The sequence below is a fragment of the Haliotis cracherodii genome, unplaced genomic scaffold, assembly GCF_022045235.1.
Source record: "Haliotis cracherodii isolate W230 unplaced genomic scaffold, xgHalCrac1.p SCAF_18, whole genome shotgun sequence".
NCBI classification, from domain to species: domain Eukaryota; kingdom Metazoa; phylum Mollusca; class Gastropoda; order Lepetellida; family Haliotidae; genus Haliotis; species Haliotis cracherodii.
The window spans coordinates 7,773,040-7,790,445 of record NW_027266273.1 but is presented as its reverse complement, the minus strand read 5'-3'; the positions used below and the strand labels follow the sequence as shown (position 1 = coordinate 7,790,445).

General features: G+C 40.0%; 1 protein-coding gene across 3 annotated transcripts in view; it reads right to left on the bottom strand.

Annotated features, from left to right (window-relative positions):
- LOC139465735 (electroneutral sodium bicarbonate exchanger 1-like) overlaps positions 1–14,120 on the bottom strand; it is a 47,895-nt gene extending 33,775 nt beyond the window's left edge. For 2 of the 3 annotated variants that reach the window (XM_071247565.1, XM_071247567.1), the window contains exon 1: positions 7,691–7,853. The gene's annotated coding sequence lies outside the window, so the exon portion shown is untranslated. Of the gene's footprint in view, positions 1–7,690; positions 7,854–13,981 lie in introns of those variants that run through there. The other variant, XM_071247566.1, reaches the window with a different exon arrangement.
- Positions 14,121–17,406: the final 3,286 nt, after the last annotated feature.

The following is a 17,406-nucleotide window of genomic DNA, read 5'->3' as shown; positions in this document are numbered from 1 at the left end:
CCAACACAACTACTGCCACAACCACTACTACTACACTAGCTGCTGCTAATACAACCACTATCTACTACTACTACTACTACTACTACTACTACTACTACTACTACTACTACACTGCTGGTACCAACACTACTACTGCCACCACCACTACTACTACACTAGCTGCTGCTAATACAACCACTATCTACTACTACTACTACTACTACTACTACTACTACTACTACTACTACTACTACTACACTGCTGGTACCAACACTACTACTGCCACCACCACTACTACTACACTAGCTGCTGCTAATACAACCACTATCTACTACTACTACTACTACTACTACTACTACTACTACTACTACTACACTGCTGGTACCAACACTACTACTGCCACAACCACTACTACTACACTAGCTGCTGCTAATACAACCACTATCTACTACTACTACTACTACTACTACCACTACTACTACTACTACACTGCTGGTACCAACACTACTACTGCCACAACCACTACTACTACACTAGCTGCTGCTAATACAACCACTATCTACTACTACTACTACTACTACTACTACTACTACTACTACTACTACTACTACTACACTGCTGGTACCAACACTACTACTGCCACCACCACTACCACTACCACTAGCTGCTGCTAATACAACCACTATCTACTACTACTACTACACTGCTGGTACCAACACTACTACTGCCACAACTACTACTACTACACTAGCTGCTGCTAATACAACCACTATCTACTACTACTACACTGCTGGTACCAACACTACTACTGCCACAACTACTACTACTACACTAGCTGCTGCTAATACAACCACTATCTACTACTACTACACTGCTGGTACCAACACTACTACTGCCACCACCACCACCACCACTACCACTACTACTACACAACTACTACCACTACTACTACCTTCACAACTATTACTACTACTGTAGCTGCTGGATAGTTTAATATCTGTGTTACCCGTGTTACAACGCAACTCTGCTGCTAGAAGCAACAGGTGCTAATCAAATGTCACATCATTGACATCAACAAGATGACCCCAGAACGCACCAGGTTGCCTATGTCTATGTCTATGTCGCGAGTTAATATTTGAAGTAAATAATATAGCCCCGATCCACCTTTCTCAGACATATTCACATGTATTATTCATTATTCATCGCAAGGACCGGAAGAAAATAATTCCCCGTGAGTCAGCGATGTCTGTAGCAGACGACTTCCGTTATCTGAAGGAAATCGTCTGACGAGTTAAAAAAGTTAATTCCGTCACTCTGTCAACATTTTAAAGCAGGAATCTGACGCGTAACAAACCCGTTGTACCAGTCTTTCTAAAACAAGAACGAAGTTGTCTTGACTCTTCGTCTGTATCTTGCCAACTGAAATCAACTGACAGTTACATGCCTCTTTATACAGCAATTAAATGTATATAAGCCGAATTTTGCATAAGTAATTTTCAACAGAATATCTAGTTTCATTATAATACGTTATGTTGAAGCGTTGTGCTTTTATGATCACAAAATCGATTTTGAAATGTTATTTGTATATTGGGGTTGAAATACATGACTTTTGTATAATTGTCATCGATAAAAACATGACAAGTCAGAACACGTATATATCAAGGAGGTTTTCAGAAAGGAACATATTATAGACTCGTGCGGGCAGGTAATGCAACATACCTAGACACACTCATTTCAACATGCCTTCACACTCATCTTGAGAAACAACTTTCTCACATTAATGATAGTGAGTGAGTGTGATTTTACGACGTTTTTTGCAACATTTGAGCAATATAATGGCGGGGGACACCAGACTTTCACACATGGTACCCTTTTGGGGAATCCTACCAGGGCCTTTGGCTTGTGACGCGGAATTAAAGAGTTATCGTCCTTGGTGTGTGGATACTTTGAAATATCCGTCACAGTGATTTCATCGAAATCTTTTTGTTGTGAAGTTGTAACGTCATGAACACTGAATGACATAAAATACGCAACGGCAACGCCTGGGAATAACCAGTCTACGGAACAGATTCCAAAGGGCGTAGAAGGCAAAATAGCAGTGAACATTATATGAATGGATCACTGATAATCAGTGATAACACCAGGTGTTCCAGTGTGAGCATGTCCTGCCCTACCGATAGCACCCGCCACTTGTACCCATTGCATAAAAAATAAGTGTTCATTGCGTCATAGTTTTGTCAACGTCATATTGCTTCAAACTGCCAATCGGATTTTGAGAAAGGCAACAGCAAACATGTGCAAGTATCAGAAGATTACATTCCCGACCTTGCAACCCCAGGGCAACATTGCAACGATAAATAGTCGAGTCACTGCGAGTGTTACAATTGACTGAACTAGGTATTACGTAGCTTGTCACCCCTTCTTGTCACGGTACTGATTTAATGATCAAGTCGAGTATGCGGACGTAGATGTATCCTGTTTCAGTACGACCTCGCATCCGTGCACTATGTACACAGAGATTTCAGTCATCTGGTAAACATATACATTACGTATGACCTCATCATAAGGAAGGGGCCAAGCAGGTATTCCAACACAACAGAACCAGTATGGTTGTCTCTCTGATCAACGTGAGGGATAACCTCGTCCTACAGTAATTGTGCACCCAGAACTTTCTCGGGTTATAACAAACTACTGACATTCTCCCACAAGGACAACTTTATTACTGATATAACGAATACGGGTAAAACGAATACTCGTATTAACGGAGCATATTCTCGGGGAATAATAAACTAATGACATTCTCCCACAAGGACAACTATACTACTGATATGACGAATACGGGTAAAAGGAATACTCGTATTAACGGAGTATTTTCTCGGGGAATAACAAACTACTGACATTCTCTCAAAAGGACAACTATACTACTGATATAACGAATACCGGTAAACCGAATACTCGTATGAACGGAGACAATTATTATCCACGAGGAGTGGTAATTCAAATTAGTTCCAGAAAAAAAGGGTTTTCGTTTATCTGTTGTTTGATGCCGCACTCTGTATTATTCCAGCTATATGACGGTCGGTCTAGACCAGATAATTCAAGGACTGACATCATAATGTCCTCGTAAAGACATACCGTAAAGTCTAATTCAATCAAAAGCAAAGTAAAACCGGTTCAATTTATCAGAGTTGAGAAAATCTCAATTAAATGAAGATGGCTAGCCCAGCATGCAACGATGTCCTCTTACTCAGAACGTCGATGAAATAACGCCGATGTGACGTCACTCACTCACTCGTACACAGAACCGACTGAAGCTACACAACTTTCCAGTGCACGGCCCAACACCACCATTGTTTGACACTTTTATTGACTGAGCTACGGTCAAGAGATGGTATATCAACCCAACGTTTGAGTTTATGGTCTATTATAGTACTTTTATACCTTTAATGATGAGGCTTTGAAACTGCCCGCGCAATATATATAAAGTAGGATCTCGAGACCTACTTGATTCAGTTTGGTGTATCTGTGCAGTGGTATATACTGGTATGTAAAACTAGTTTCCCACGATTATAATTTGCTTAACTGATTATAATCCTTGGTTTGTCAACACCGTATCGCTGCTCGTAGGTTTCATCAAGGTGGTAAATTTATTCGATGGGGGTCACTTGGGATTTCTCCCACGCTGACATGCCGTGATATAAATGAATTACTGTCGTTTTAATATGATTGTCGTAAGAGGTGAGATCGGGTGGTCAGGCTCGCTGACTTGGTTGATGCATGTCATCGTATCCCAATTGCAAAGATTGATGCTCATGATGTCCATCACTGGATTGTTTGGTCCAGAATTGATTATTTACAGACCGCCGTCAAAGAGCTGGAATATTGCTTAGTGCGGCGTTAAACAATCAAACAAGCAAACTGTAATTTTAATTAAATCACTCATTCACTAAAAACTAAAACAAAAAATAAAAACAAAATTACAGTTGTTCTCCATGGTCGATCAATGCTTTTTTATTTCAGTTGGCGTTACTATGTCCAGAAAAGAAACTTTACGGTAATACGAATTATACATAATTCCGTTAAACCAACTGAAGTTGCTTTGATTTTCATCCCTTTACGTTTGCGAAATATAACACAGGAAATCGGAGGAATTCGATATGATAAAATATTTGGCTTATAGTGCTTTTCAAGCTGTCGGCCCGAAACAGACACCCCCAAATTAGGCCAAGTCCCCGAACGTCGACACACACGGTATAGGTCTGAGGCTGAAAATAACAAACAACTAATCTGGACAAAGCGCAAGCTAGACTAGACGGAATTAAAGTATTTTTGTTCCAACTGACTGTTAGAAGTAGGTTAATTGATTGTGCTAACTGATAATTGTTTATATAAAATAGATTTTGGTAGAAAACAACTTATTGTAGCACCTCTGGATTTTCACTTGACACGGTCTATCGGACTAGGGGCTGAGTCTAGCCTGCTTTCAACACTTGAAAAGGCTTTGATATTTATTAACGTTCTGCATATCCCAAGGCAATTTCTAGACATGGCATTAAGGGGTACTCAAACATATAAAACGCATATCAACCTGTCCCGCACCACGTGGCAAAACTTTTCGTCAACGCCGAGAGAGCCACTCTTCACACGTTGTATCAGTAGAAGCGAACCTGTTCCCAAATGAACTTCGAATTGTTTACAAAAAGCTGTTTTAACGGTATGGTTTGATTTATAGGCTCGTCCACTCGACCAGATTAGAGTCAAAGCTGTCTGAAAAGTAGCGTGGCAAGACTCGAAGTCTGACGTGCAGTGACTTCAGGTGTAGAAAAATTCAAGATGGCTGCCATAAATCGTCTTTGTCTGTTTGTTTCATGACCTCCCCTCCCTTTAGAGGGCGTTTTGTGTGTTACGAAGACTGGGTCAGTTACCCCTGTCATATTTTACAGAAATTTTATTGTACGGAATAATCTTGTTCTGAACGTGGAACAGGCAGAATATAAGATTGAACTTGACAGTTTCGATTTAAATACATTGTTGTACAAAGAAAGTATGTATCATCGATTTTCGACGTAAAGTAATTATTCTTCACCATTTTCCTACTTTACGTTGGAAATCTATTCATAAATAGTCTATGTATAAATACATGCTCTCGTTTGAAGTAATGAATGTACAATAAGTGTGGTAATTTTCAACGCAGTAAGATTATAAAAAATATAGATTATTAGATAACAGTAAGATCACAACAGATAACAGAATTAGTAGATAACAGTGAGTGGATAAGTGAGAGAGTTGGGTTCAACGCCGCTTTGAACATTATATATTCTGGAGTGTCAGCTTAATGTGGGGGAAAAGCCCGAAGTGATGCAGGTCTCGTAAAACCTACGTACACGGTCCTAACAAACCTTGAAACATAATCGGGGCGAACCGGGATTTGAACCCACAGTCATGGCGAGCCAAAGGGACGCAACTCTTCATGACTGGGGCACCCCAGATAAGAAAGATACAAAGAGACAATAGAACGGTGTTAGAAATATGCTGGAAGATACTTGAAAATGTTAGGTGATATTGAGATTCTTGCAGACAACAGAAAGATAAAAGAACAATAAAATAGAATATAACAGAAAGATGTTGGTTGATATCAGTAATAGGCTTGTAGATGATAAATAGAAAGGTTTTCTAGAGTAGAAACATTTAAGTAGCTAAAAGAAAGATGATAGAATCTAGAAAATAACGGTAACTTGCTCGTAGATACTTGAAATATGCTCGTACATACCAGAAATATTCTTATGGGTAATAGAAATATCCTGAAGATATAAAAGATGCTTGATTCTTTAAAATAACAAAAATATGAAAGTTTACAACGAGACGATTCTAGCAAAAAACATAAATATTCTAGTAGATAATAGAAAGAAGCAAGTAGATACGAGTAAGAAGCTTGTAGATAAAGCAAAGACGCTAGTAGATAAAAGACATATCCTGTGAATAACAGAAGGATTTTAGTAATTTATAGATACTAGGAGATAACGGAAAGATTCTAGTAATTTATAGATACTAGGAGATAACAGAAAGATTCTAGTAATTTTTAGATACTAGGAGATAACAGAAAGATTCTAGTAATTTATAAATACTAGGAGATAACAGAAAGATTCTAGTAATTTATAGATACGAGGAGATAACAGAAATATTTTAGTAATTTATAGATACTAGGAGATAACAGAAATATTTTAGTAATTTATAGATACTAGGAGATAACGGAAAGATTCTAGTAATTTATAGATACTAGGAGATAACAGAAAGATTCTAGTAATTTATAGATACTAGGAGATAACATAAGGATTCTAGTAATTTATAGATACTCGGAGATAACAGAAAGATTCTAGTAATTTATAGATACTAGGAGATAACAGAAAGCTGTTAATAGATATGTGAAACATGCCCAATGCACAGAGAGAAACTTAAATAGAAAGAAATACTGCTAATTATAATACATAATGGCGAGAAACATTAAATTAGAAGACCAAAACATGATATATAACAGACACCTGTCAGAACCATATTAGATTGAAAGGGGAAGTAACTATGTAATCTAGTTGTTCTTTCCGGCAGTGTACACATTATTCAATGACGTGGTAGCCAGCACGTCTGCCACGTGCAGTAGAACCTGGCAACAGTGTCTGTGTGCTGAATGCTGCTTTCATTTGTCGAGCAAACACGCCCACGTGATGGAAATACACTCCATATGCCAGTGTTTATATATATCAAGTAAATCGTTATTTCCCAAGATACAACTTCCTCGGTAGTCTCAACAAACGGTCGACCTCACTTGTCTGTATGCGTGTGTGTCTCCTCTCGTGCATATATGTTCGCATATTCACATCACTTCTTCTGTATCGAAACTATTGATCTATTTCTTTGATGTCTTGTTGTTTTTATTAACATTTAGAGTTTTGATAAACTCTTTCGTTTAGTGGGGCTGTGGGGTAGCCTAGTGGTTAAGGTGTTCGCTCGTCACGCCGAAGACCCGGGTTCGAATCCCAAAATGAGTCCCCGTGATATTGCTGAAATATTGCTAAAAGCTCACTAACTCTTTCGTTTAGTAGTAACGTATTTGATACACTTAATCGTTGCCTTGGAGATTCCATCCATACTATTACTCCTGAGAGTGAGTGAGTGAATATAGACTTTGTCACGGCGGCTTGATAACAATCGATTCTGACCACACAAACCAGTGACTGGAAAGCATAAGAAACAATTTCCGCCATCGGGGTACGATGACAACTAATCAACATTGCCTAACCACCCGATCCTCAGGTTAGTGTCTCTCCCATGATGAATTTGACACCTAAGGGTTTGAGAAATATCCCCATGTGAAGAATCAAACACAGGTTTTTGGCGCGACAAACAACGCTTCAACCACCAGTCTGCATTATACGATTCGCAACATCATGGACGGTGCTGAACTTAATGGACCGTTTAAGTTCATAAGCAGTTTCATAACACGTACTCCGTTAATAGGCTATATACAATATCCATAGATTGTGCCGTTACGTTGATCGTTGGGATAGAAACGCATAGCGATAACACGACAAGCGTTTGACCGGAGAACTCCACGGCACATTTCCTGACACTTATAATTGTCCGGTACTGTACAGACAGTCACGCATGCTGTTGAATATTACCATATAAATGATCAGGTGATAGATACAGTAATTACCTGTTTCAATGGACACAGCGTCCGCGAATCAATCACACAACGTATAGTATGTTTCCTCACTTGGCACATGTCGTCACAGACCCTGCTTCAACGACGACTCCCTTAACGTGATCGTGAACAGAAATGTTGGAATTACAACTGCACCATTCCACAGCGTAACACAGACACCGAATGGTGTGCGGCAAGGAGGCAGCATAGTGCATGCCGCTTCTGGACTTTGTGGCCGAAACAGGATTGTCCCGGAAACCTTCCCAATAATAACACACACGATCTATAGGCGTGCGTCTATTTCTCCTTCAAACCTCACCACATGTTGTTTCGGGCGGGAGATGGTCTATTTATAAGTATTATTGACAGTGTTAGGTTTAACTCACTCGTCATAGTCATTTACTGAAACTAAATGTTCAATTCATGTGATCCGTAGGAAATATTTGCTGGAAATATTACAGGGTCTTGGCAAAGTTCCAGATACTTATGGAGCTTGTATATGTTGTTGCATGAATTTTATAGTGTAAACATTAATTACAGTTGTATATGCAAATAGTTTGGGGAATTATTTATTTATATCGTTTAATCTTTTTTCAAACAATGCTCTATTTTTACGCAGGTTTACATATTAAATTGTCTATAATGTATCATTTCTAAACTTTTGACTGTACATACGTCACGTAGTCTCTTATAGGCTAACTCGAAATGTTGTTCGTAAGTACCAGTTGGAGGCACTTTCTACAGCGATAAATGATTTTGTGAAGGGCAAATGATTCATGCATTTAGCTTACATGTTAAATATCATAGGTGTTTCGAAAATCAGACCCAGTTGGTGCCAAAACTAAATATTTGTTTTATTGCTCTCTTGTCAGTAGGAATGGTGCCTTCTTTCTCTGTGTTGTGTGCTGTTATTTTATGACATAGAAACACTTTTATACTTAGCCAAACAAATAGCATAAGTTTTATTAACCTTTAATGTCTATTCATGTGTAATGCCCCATGGACTGACCATAGGATCTCTGAAATAGATTTCCCCTGAGTGGGTGAGTGAGTGAGTGAGTGAACAGTATTCCAGTTATATCGCGGCGTGTCAGCTTAATGTGGAAGGAAAGCCCGAAGTGATGCAGGTCTCAGACGTTTACCACTTCGATAAAACACACGAGCACTGGTATGGTACTGACAAACATAAAAACATAATCGGGGCGAACCGGGATTCGAACCAACAATCATAGGTTTCTGGCGTTCGGGACAGCGAATCGCGGCGCCTTAGACGCCTTAGACGTGCACCGCGGTTTCCCCTGAGGACGCGTGACCTGACTGACAGTGTCATTGTAAACTGAGACCCGTGAAGATCAGGCTTAGAATTGGTCTTCACCAACCCATGCCTGTCGTAAGAGTCGACTAACGGGATCAGGGGGTCAGGCTCACAGAGTTGATTGATGCAAGCCATCGTATCCCAAGTGCGTAGATCGACGCTCATGATGCCAATGACTGGCAAGTCTGGTGAAGAATTATTTAAAGACAGCCGTCATATAGCTGGAATGTTGCTGGGTTCGGCGTTAAACAACAAACAAAACATTGTAACATGACGCGAACCGTTGCTCATGCTATCTACCACTGGTTCTGTCCAAGACTCGATAATTTACCGCCCTGATATTCGACGTAATAAGCGCCATGGGCTCTAAAAATTAGAAATAGGGGGCTCTTATTAGAATATTATTTTGGTGAAGAAAAAAAAACAGAGTTGAAAAATCGTAAATATTGTGGTTTATGCTGACAGCCTGAAATGTTTACATACGACAGATATATTTTTCCAGAATTTAATTGTCCATAATTAAGGGTGCATAAAACACACGAGTGCGCTTTATACACGAATAAATAAGTCTTGTGTACATTGATCAATTGGAAGGGGTGCTAATTGGGATTCTGCACTAGCTAATATATTAGCAAATATCTCCATGAGCGCTTATTACGTCAAATACGGTAGCTGGAATATTGCTGAAGACATCACTACCTTATCTCCACTTGTAGGGCGGTCGGGTAGCCTAGTGGTTAAAGCGTTCGCTCGTCACGCTGAAGACCCGGGTTCGATTCCCGACATGGGTACAATGTGTGAAGCCCATTTCTGGTGTCCCCCGCCGTGATATTGCTGGAATATTGCTAAAAGCGGCGTAAAACCATACTCACTCACTCACTCACTCACTCACTATCTCCACATGTATGAACAATTAAACATGTATGCCAGTACACTATATCGATCTAACCAGGTAAAAAGTGACAGGTGACATGTGGAACGACTGACCTAGTAGACACGACATCGGGGACTACGGGCGAGTCTCCGAGGCGACAAACAGTCCAGATGTTGCGCACATTATTTTCAGAAAGCATAAAAACGTAACTCGAGCTCTTGAACAAAATTAACCCAGTAACGTGGAACGTTACAGCCAGCCAAGCATATTCTGGAGATAGCGCATAGGATACCGTATATTGGTGTTAAGCCTTGTTAGTATGTCATGTCGACCCCAGGCATCAGTGGAATATCGTCATCATCACTATCATGCTGCTGTTATCATTGTATATGTTATCATAATAAGTTACCGGAAGAACCGGGTCCGATTCCCGAAAGGGACACAACGTATTAAGCCCTTGTCTGTTGTCCCCCGCCGTGATTTTGCTGGAATATTGCAAAAAGCGACGTAAAACCATATTCTCTCACTCACCATTATTATTATTTAATTTATTATTATATTATTATTATTATTATTATTATTATTATTATTATAGCACAATCATTGTACTTATGATGATGATTAATGCAATTGTTATTGTACCATGATTCTTCCATTCGTATGAAAAAAGCTGCGTAAAACCATACTCACCTATTCGTATTGGCATTATGATTTGTGTATGTGTGCTTATCGGAATGTATACAGTATATATGATAATTTTACAGTGATCTATCATTCGTATCAACAATATGCATATATTAGTGCATATACATTGCTTCTGGTAGAATTTAGAACCATGTGATTATTTTTTACTATCAACTACTAACGCATCAGGAATACAGAGCCGTGAATGACGAGGAATAACAACATTCAAGCAATGCATGGCGCCAGAGTTCGTCCGTTAACCCCTCATCCACACCGGTAGTGCAAGCCTGTGGTCCAGAATCCCACCCTTCAACCATATAACTTTCCACGGCTTAACTGTTCCCGTCTTCCCACCACGTGGGCAACGATCTCACTGAGCAGGGAGGGAATCTGATCCAACGTGATAGCAAAGTAGCCAAACAGGCTCTTGCCAGGAATCAGTTGAAATGTCCCAGCGGAAGGACACTCGGTGCTTGTTTCCGAATAGTACAAGAATCCTGTCTACCATGATCGTAGCGGTGTGTTCCGAATGTTATCAAACCGTATAGTGTTATATTGTAAAAAAAAATTTATCATATTGATCACTGAACACATGATCGGTGTATTACTTGGAGATTACTAAAATATTTCACACCAGTCTGATTCGGTCCGACTCAATCCAGCTTGATGTTTGGCATTCTTGTGGGTGGTAATTCGCTCTCACGTGATCCGAACAGAAGCATTTCATTGGTTGACTTCAAGCAATAGCCCACATTCCAGTTGGTCATTCGCCAGCTTATAACATTCAACAGGTGTGTTGGACGTCTACCGAGTTCAGACATTCACTGATTTCAGAATGCAATCTTGACATTCGGGAATGAGATTGTTTCGATTTGAAACAGATGGATCCGAACAGATGTCAGTTGTCAATAGAATTTGCTTCAGCGGTCAACAAACCCAAAATTCGTATGAAAACCAAGGGAAGATCCAGCATTTTTATCCAAAATATCAAAAGTCACCTTTCAGATAATGTGACAACCTTCAACAACCTACAAAACAAATGGGGTGTGGGGAGGGGAGGGTGTGTGGGGACCTGCACCCCACCCCTCTGATTTACGCGTGTTTAGACATGTGCAATTTCAGAAGTCATTAGGAAATTGTATGATGATATCTGTAACATTCATGAATGACATTTTACGCCGCTGAAATCAACATTCGATCGAAATTCGATATCACGGTGACCTTTGAGAAATCGCGCCGGAGATGCAAATGTTATTAGTACCGTGACCAACGATCTTCGGGGTACGATGAGACACGATCAGTACACGATCAGTACACATCAGTATATAGCTGGCTCGTTCTGCATGTACGGGGTACTGGCACTGTTTTGACCCAGACCCACATAGGAAGTTATCTCAACGGGGTAATTAATTGGTACATGCCTTTGGGCTAAAGTAGAAGCTTTGTCTGTGAGTGGTTGAGTGCGTGAGTGAAACTGGTTTTACGCCGCGTTAAGTAGCAAATAATGGACTTCACATTTTGGGACTTCGTAGAGACAACCATACCCTTTAACCACTAGGTCTTATTACATACATTATTCACATGGAAATAAAAAAACAAACATTCGGCTGGAACCTCGATATCAGTGCAACAATTCTCGAATTCTTGTTTCAATTCATCATTTTCCTGAGATTCGATTTTCAAGGGTTCGCGTTATCAGTCACAACTTGCCGACATTACATTCTTAGCGGGCCGGTGTTGAAGTTGTGAATGGCTCACGAAATCTGACCTCTTAAGGTCAACAGCTATTGAAATGGATGAATGGTTTTCCAATGTTAATGAGACCTCTATCTGCCTGTCCTAGACGACATACTTGTGTGTGATCACCATTCGATACGCTATCGATCGGGACCAATATACCTGAGCATTTATCACTGGAAAAACAAACAGTGTAAAACTTTCGTGATTGATATTGCTCGTTGGGGTTTTGATACGGTCCCCCCGATTTGTCTTTGGAATGGCCTATGACGTAGAGAATTTCTCGCATTATGAATAGATGTCAGCAAGATGTGAATGGACCACAGAGGGAGAATAGATCTCGGCCGTCATCTTTATCCAAGAGGAAAGCACACGATACATAAAGACGATGACAGTTTCTAATGACAATGACAAGAGTAGTCGTATGTGTAGCGGTGGGTGGGATGATGGTGTAGAGGATAGGAGTTGGGGTGTGTGTGTGTGTGTGTGTGTGTGTGTGCGCGCGCGTTACATTGCGCTCTGTGATTGAAGGTCCGTTGGGGCGGGCCACTATCCCAGATAGAGAAAAAGACAAGATCGTAAAGAAAAGGCAAAAAAGGACAGACCAATTTGAAAGAAGAGAGTGACAGAATACAGAACGAACACAAACACACATACAACAGAGGCGGAAGAACACACAGTGACCTCGAGACATCTCCCACGAAATACGACCCCTACCAATCCCATGCCGAAGTTCACCAAGAAGCCTAAATAACGACAGGTACAGGCGACATGCACACAGCACACTGTTAGACAGACAAAGGGGCCTTGGATGAGAGGAGAATCATACAAACGGACGGGCTATTTACCCCCGGGAAAGGGCTGGGCTGGACCCCACTCCACACACTATCCCTCGCACCCCAACAAGAAATAGTACAGCAGTATTTGTTAATTTGATTTTACTGTAGTTTCAGCTTGACTGCGGCTTATATACGATAGTGACAGCTGCCAGTTAAACTATAGAAATTCGTCTCAATGGAAGTTTTAATCCAGTTTGTTAACAAAATATAGGCCACTGCCGCTAAAAAAATTCGATGCAATTGAACTTAACTTCCATTCATGTTAAACGTTGTTTTTAAAATGAGCGTGTTTAAAGGTCAAGCGATTAATCTATGTTATCGCACTAGTTACTCTCATTAAATACACGGTCTGTGTGGGTTATATTTGTAGCAATCCGCACAGTTGTACTTGTTCATGGTATAGTTACGAATGTGCGGCGCCCTATTGATTAAAGTTTATCATTCATGTTTAACACATTCATCCAACTAAACCGACTTCTCCGCACCCCCAAACAACCTCACCCAAATATTCTTCCCCAAACCTAGGTTTAAAGGTCAAGTGATACCTGCAACTCAAGTTGCCATAACAACGCTTTCTTTTGTGCTCAGATATCATGTCCCTGTCATTCAACCGATGACAACCTCAAACAATGAACAGTGGGACATTACTTACAAAAAGGTGTTTCTTATGGTAAAAAAATAGTTCTGCTGTTTTTCACTGCTGTCGACAAACAACACCGCTTATATACATCGATAAATATAAGCATCACGTGTGGTGATGTACATTTCAAATGATTGACATCGTCACACGTGAGTCTCTCCCGCCATGGAGTGTCACAAACGCTACCATAGAAATGTGTTTTGAATTACATTACCTGTATGAATAAATGATTACTTGTTGTCGCCCAGCGTAGACTGTGAAAACTCGTCCAGCTCACTTCTTTCCAAACTCTTCTAGGCATACTCAACAGCCGACATTGAAGGACTAGAAATTCCCCAACCTTGCGTCGGGACATTGACAGAACAGACGATGCATATTCATGACGTCTGTCACGTGACACGTCGTCTGCTGTCACCATCGATAACATTCGTGTAAGATCGACCCTATTCCTTGCAGTGATTTATTATATTAGAACGGTTGTACATTTCCACTGAACTTTACTCTAATATATAATTAGCCGAGTAAATATAGTTAATATATTTTTTATTTGACGCAACAACGTGTTTCGGCTCGTCGAAGTTTGAAGACACCAGTACGTAAAGCACGATAAAGACTTATCACCTAGGGAGCAGATCAAAAGTTCGATGACTTATAAAATCCTTAGTTCCTTCAATTATGTGGTAGTAAACACTTGTAAATGTCGTTTATTCTCTGAAAATCAACAATCACTATCATGGGTGAAACGAGATATATAACATATATTTTCAAAACGCTTGGATTGTTGGTGTTGCTCCTTGTTGTGCTATAGTTTCATAAACTTAATTCGTTTGACATGTTTAATGCGTCTTTCAAACTCAAAATCTGTTTCAATGTGTTAACATTTACACCATTAAGAGGGTCTGTCAGGACATTTAACGATGACGTTTGTATCCATTGAAATTTCAACGGACCCCCTAAGGTATATTCTACCCAAACCTATTTGAAGCATTGAATACAATATTTCCATACTGAACGGGATTGTGGTGTTCTTTGGGATGGTTGTATTGCAGTTTCCGTGTATTTTAACAAACATTCAGCTCAGTTAAATCAACTACAAACAGATATTTGATGACTACATCCATAAAGACGGATATGTGGTCCAGTTGAGAAGCAGAGCGTGTCGTGTGTCTGAAAAGGACGTGCGTGTGTATATAAGTCACTTGAGGTCGTTCTATGACGTCACCAGTAGATATTGTATCCGACCACATATGATTAGCTGTTGTTAGGTGCAGAAAATAGAATAAAATATGTCACAGAAAACCCAATGTATATCTTGAAACAAACATCTCGTTTTCATTAGCAACTGGATGTTGTCAACAGGTATTATATTTTACGACAGATCATAGTCAAATTGTATTTCTACTTTTTTGTGTAGAATCCTATATTAGTTAATTAGACCTTCAAATTGTTAATTTTCCATCAGTACGGTAATGAAGACCCATTATTGGACAACCTCTGTCCAGTTCACCATCATAATACAGTTTCATACATTGCGGAACAGAAAAAGTATATACTGTGTAATCGAGAACTCCATTAAACCGGACACCGAGGTATCGGGAATAGGTTTTCAGTTTGGAAAATACAAATACGTTGATCTCGGTTCGAATCCCAGATTGGGTGGATTGTGGTCCTCGGTTCGTCAGCAGTTCTCAGCTCCATGCCAATGTTCAGGAGTTCTCCTCTAGTGTTCTCAACCCGTGAAGATATGGGGTAGAATAGGTCTTCAGCAACCCATGCTTGCCGTAAAAGGTGACGCTGCTTGTCGTAAGAGGTGACTAAAGGGATCAGGTGTTCAGGCTCGCAGACTTGGTTGATGCATATCGTATCCGAATTGCGTGGATCGATGCTCATGATGTCAATCACCGGCATGCCTGGTCCAAACTCGATTACTTACAGACCGCCGTCATATAGCTGTAAATATTGCTGAGTGCGGCGTTAAACAACAAACAAACAAACAAAACTAAACCAAAAACACGCAGTCGATATTATAACCTTACTATGTTAATAGGCTTCGTGACATCACACAAACATCCTTTTGGGGTTTAAATTCGTCACATGGGGATGAAAAAGTGACATTATTCAGGAAATGCGAAGATAAAGTGTTCTGTCTTGTGTAACTGACATGTTCCTGGTCTATATTTAGGTGCCACTCGGATCAACTCGGGCGTTTCCGTTACAAAGTCACTCGTTTCGCAATATTAACCGACTTATCTGAGGCAACATGCAATTTGATCGTCATGAATTTTTATTATCTCAAAGATTTTTATCATTATCACCCATTTTCTTATACTGTAATTGTTTCGCCTACATATAATATAATACATATTACTGTTGTAATTAATATAATATTAATATCAATTTCATGCAAGGGTAATATCTCCGCAGGCCTAAGCAAGGCAATATATTTAATCACGTTTCAAGTATAGTTCACAGTCCACCTTATGCTCGGGCATAATAAATTAAGTCCTCTACTTAAAAAGAAGAAAAATGAGCTGAGATACGTCTCACCACCCAACATTGCACTGCGTTCTTGTTCAGCCATAACCCATTTAACCACACTCCAACAGGCGGACGACCTTAGACGACCCCTTTGGAGGTCAAAGGTTGCCAGAAGGGACATTCGGAGGACAGCCATGAGTATAAGTGGTTCTTTGAAAAGAGAAATTTCTGTCAAATAAGTCACACTATTACGGGATCATATGTTCCAAGGTGTCTCGTAGCTCATCTTGATTTGTAGCGAAGTCAAGTTAGACACGTGGTTGTATCTGGACATGTTCTGTTGGTGTCGACGCGTTCAGCTATGGCATGTGTGAATAACGTCTTGTCTATGATCTCCGACTATCGTCGACAGAGTACAACTTCGAAAAGACCCATTTTAACTGATTAAATGAACTATTATTCAGGAAACACTGGCAAAACACTGCTATACAGTTCCTTCAATGTGTTCTTTGTTCATGAACACGAAATATTAAAACTCGATGTCATGGGGCCGTTAATATATGTCGAGTTATTCATAGTTCGAGTAAAAAGCATCAGTACTGATATTGATCCTATTGGGATGAAAAAGTTATTTCGTCTTTAACGACCTTTCGATTTCAAGTAAACAGGATTGGTCTTTTTTTTCAACAATTCGAAGTTATTCGTCCAAACAGACGGTGTATGTTTGGTAGAATATTCATCTAATAATGTCAAGTCTGATAATGCGTAAAGCACATCTATGTCTCTCGTCAACAAACTCTGAAATGTAGGGTAGCCTACAGGTTAAAGCGTTCTCTCATCACGCCAAAGGAAAGGGTTCGATTTCCCACATGAGTACAAAGCGTTAAGTCCATTTCTGGTGTTCTCAACCTGTGAAGATCCGGGTTAGAATAGGCCTTCAGCAACCCATGATGGCAGTAAAAGGCGACTATGCTTGTCGTAAGAGGCGACTAACGGGATCGGGTGGTCAGGCTCGCTGACATGGTTGATGCATGTCATATTGTATAGATCGATCGTCATGATGTCAATCACTGGATTGTCTGGCCCAGACTCGATTATTTACAGGCCACCGTCATAGAGTTGAAATAATGCTGAGTGAGACGTTAAACTCTGGTGACCTCC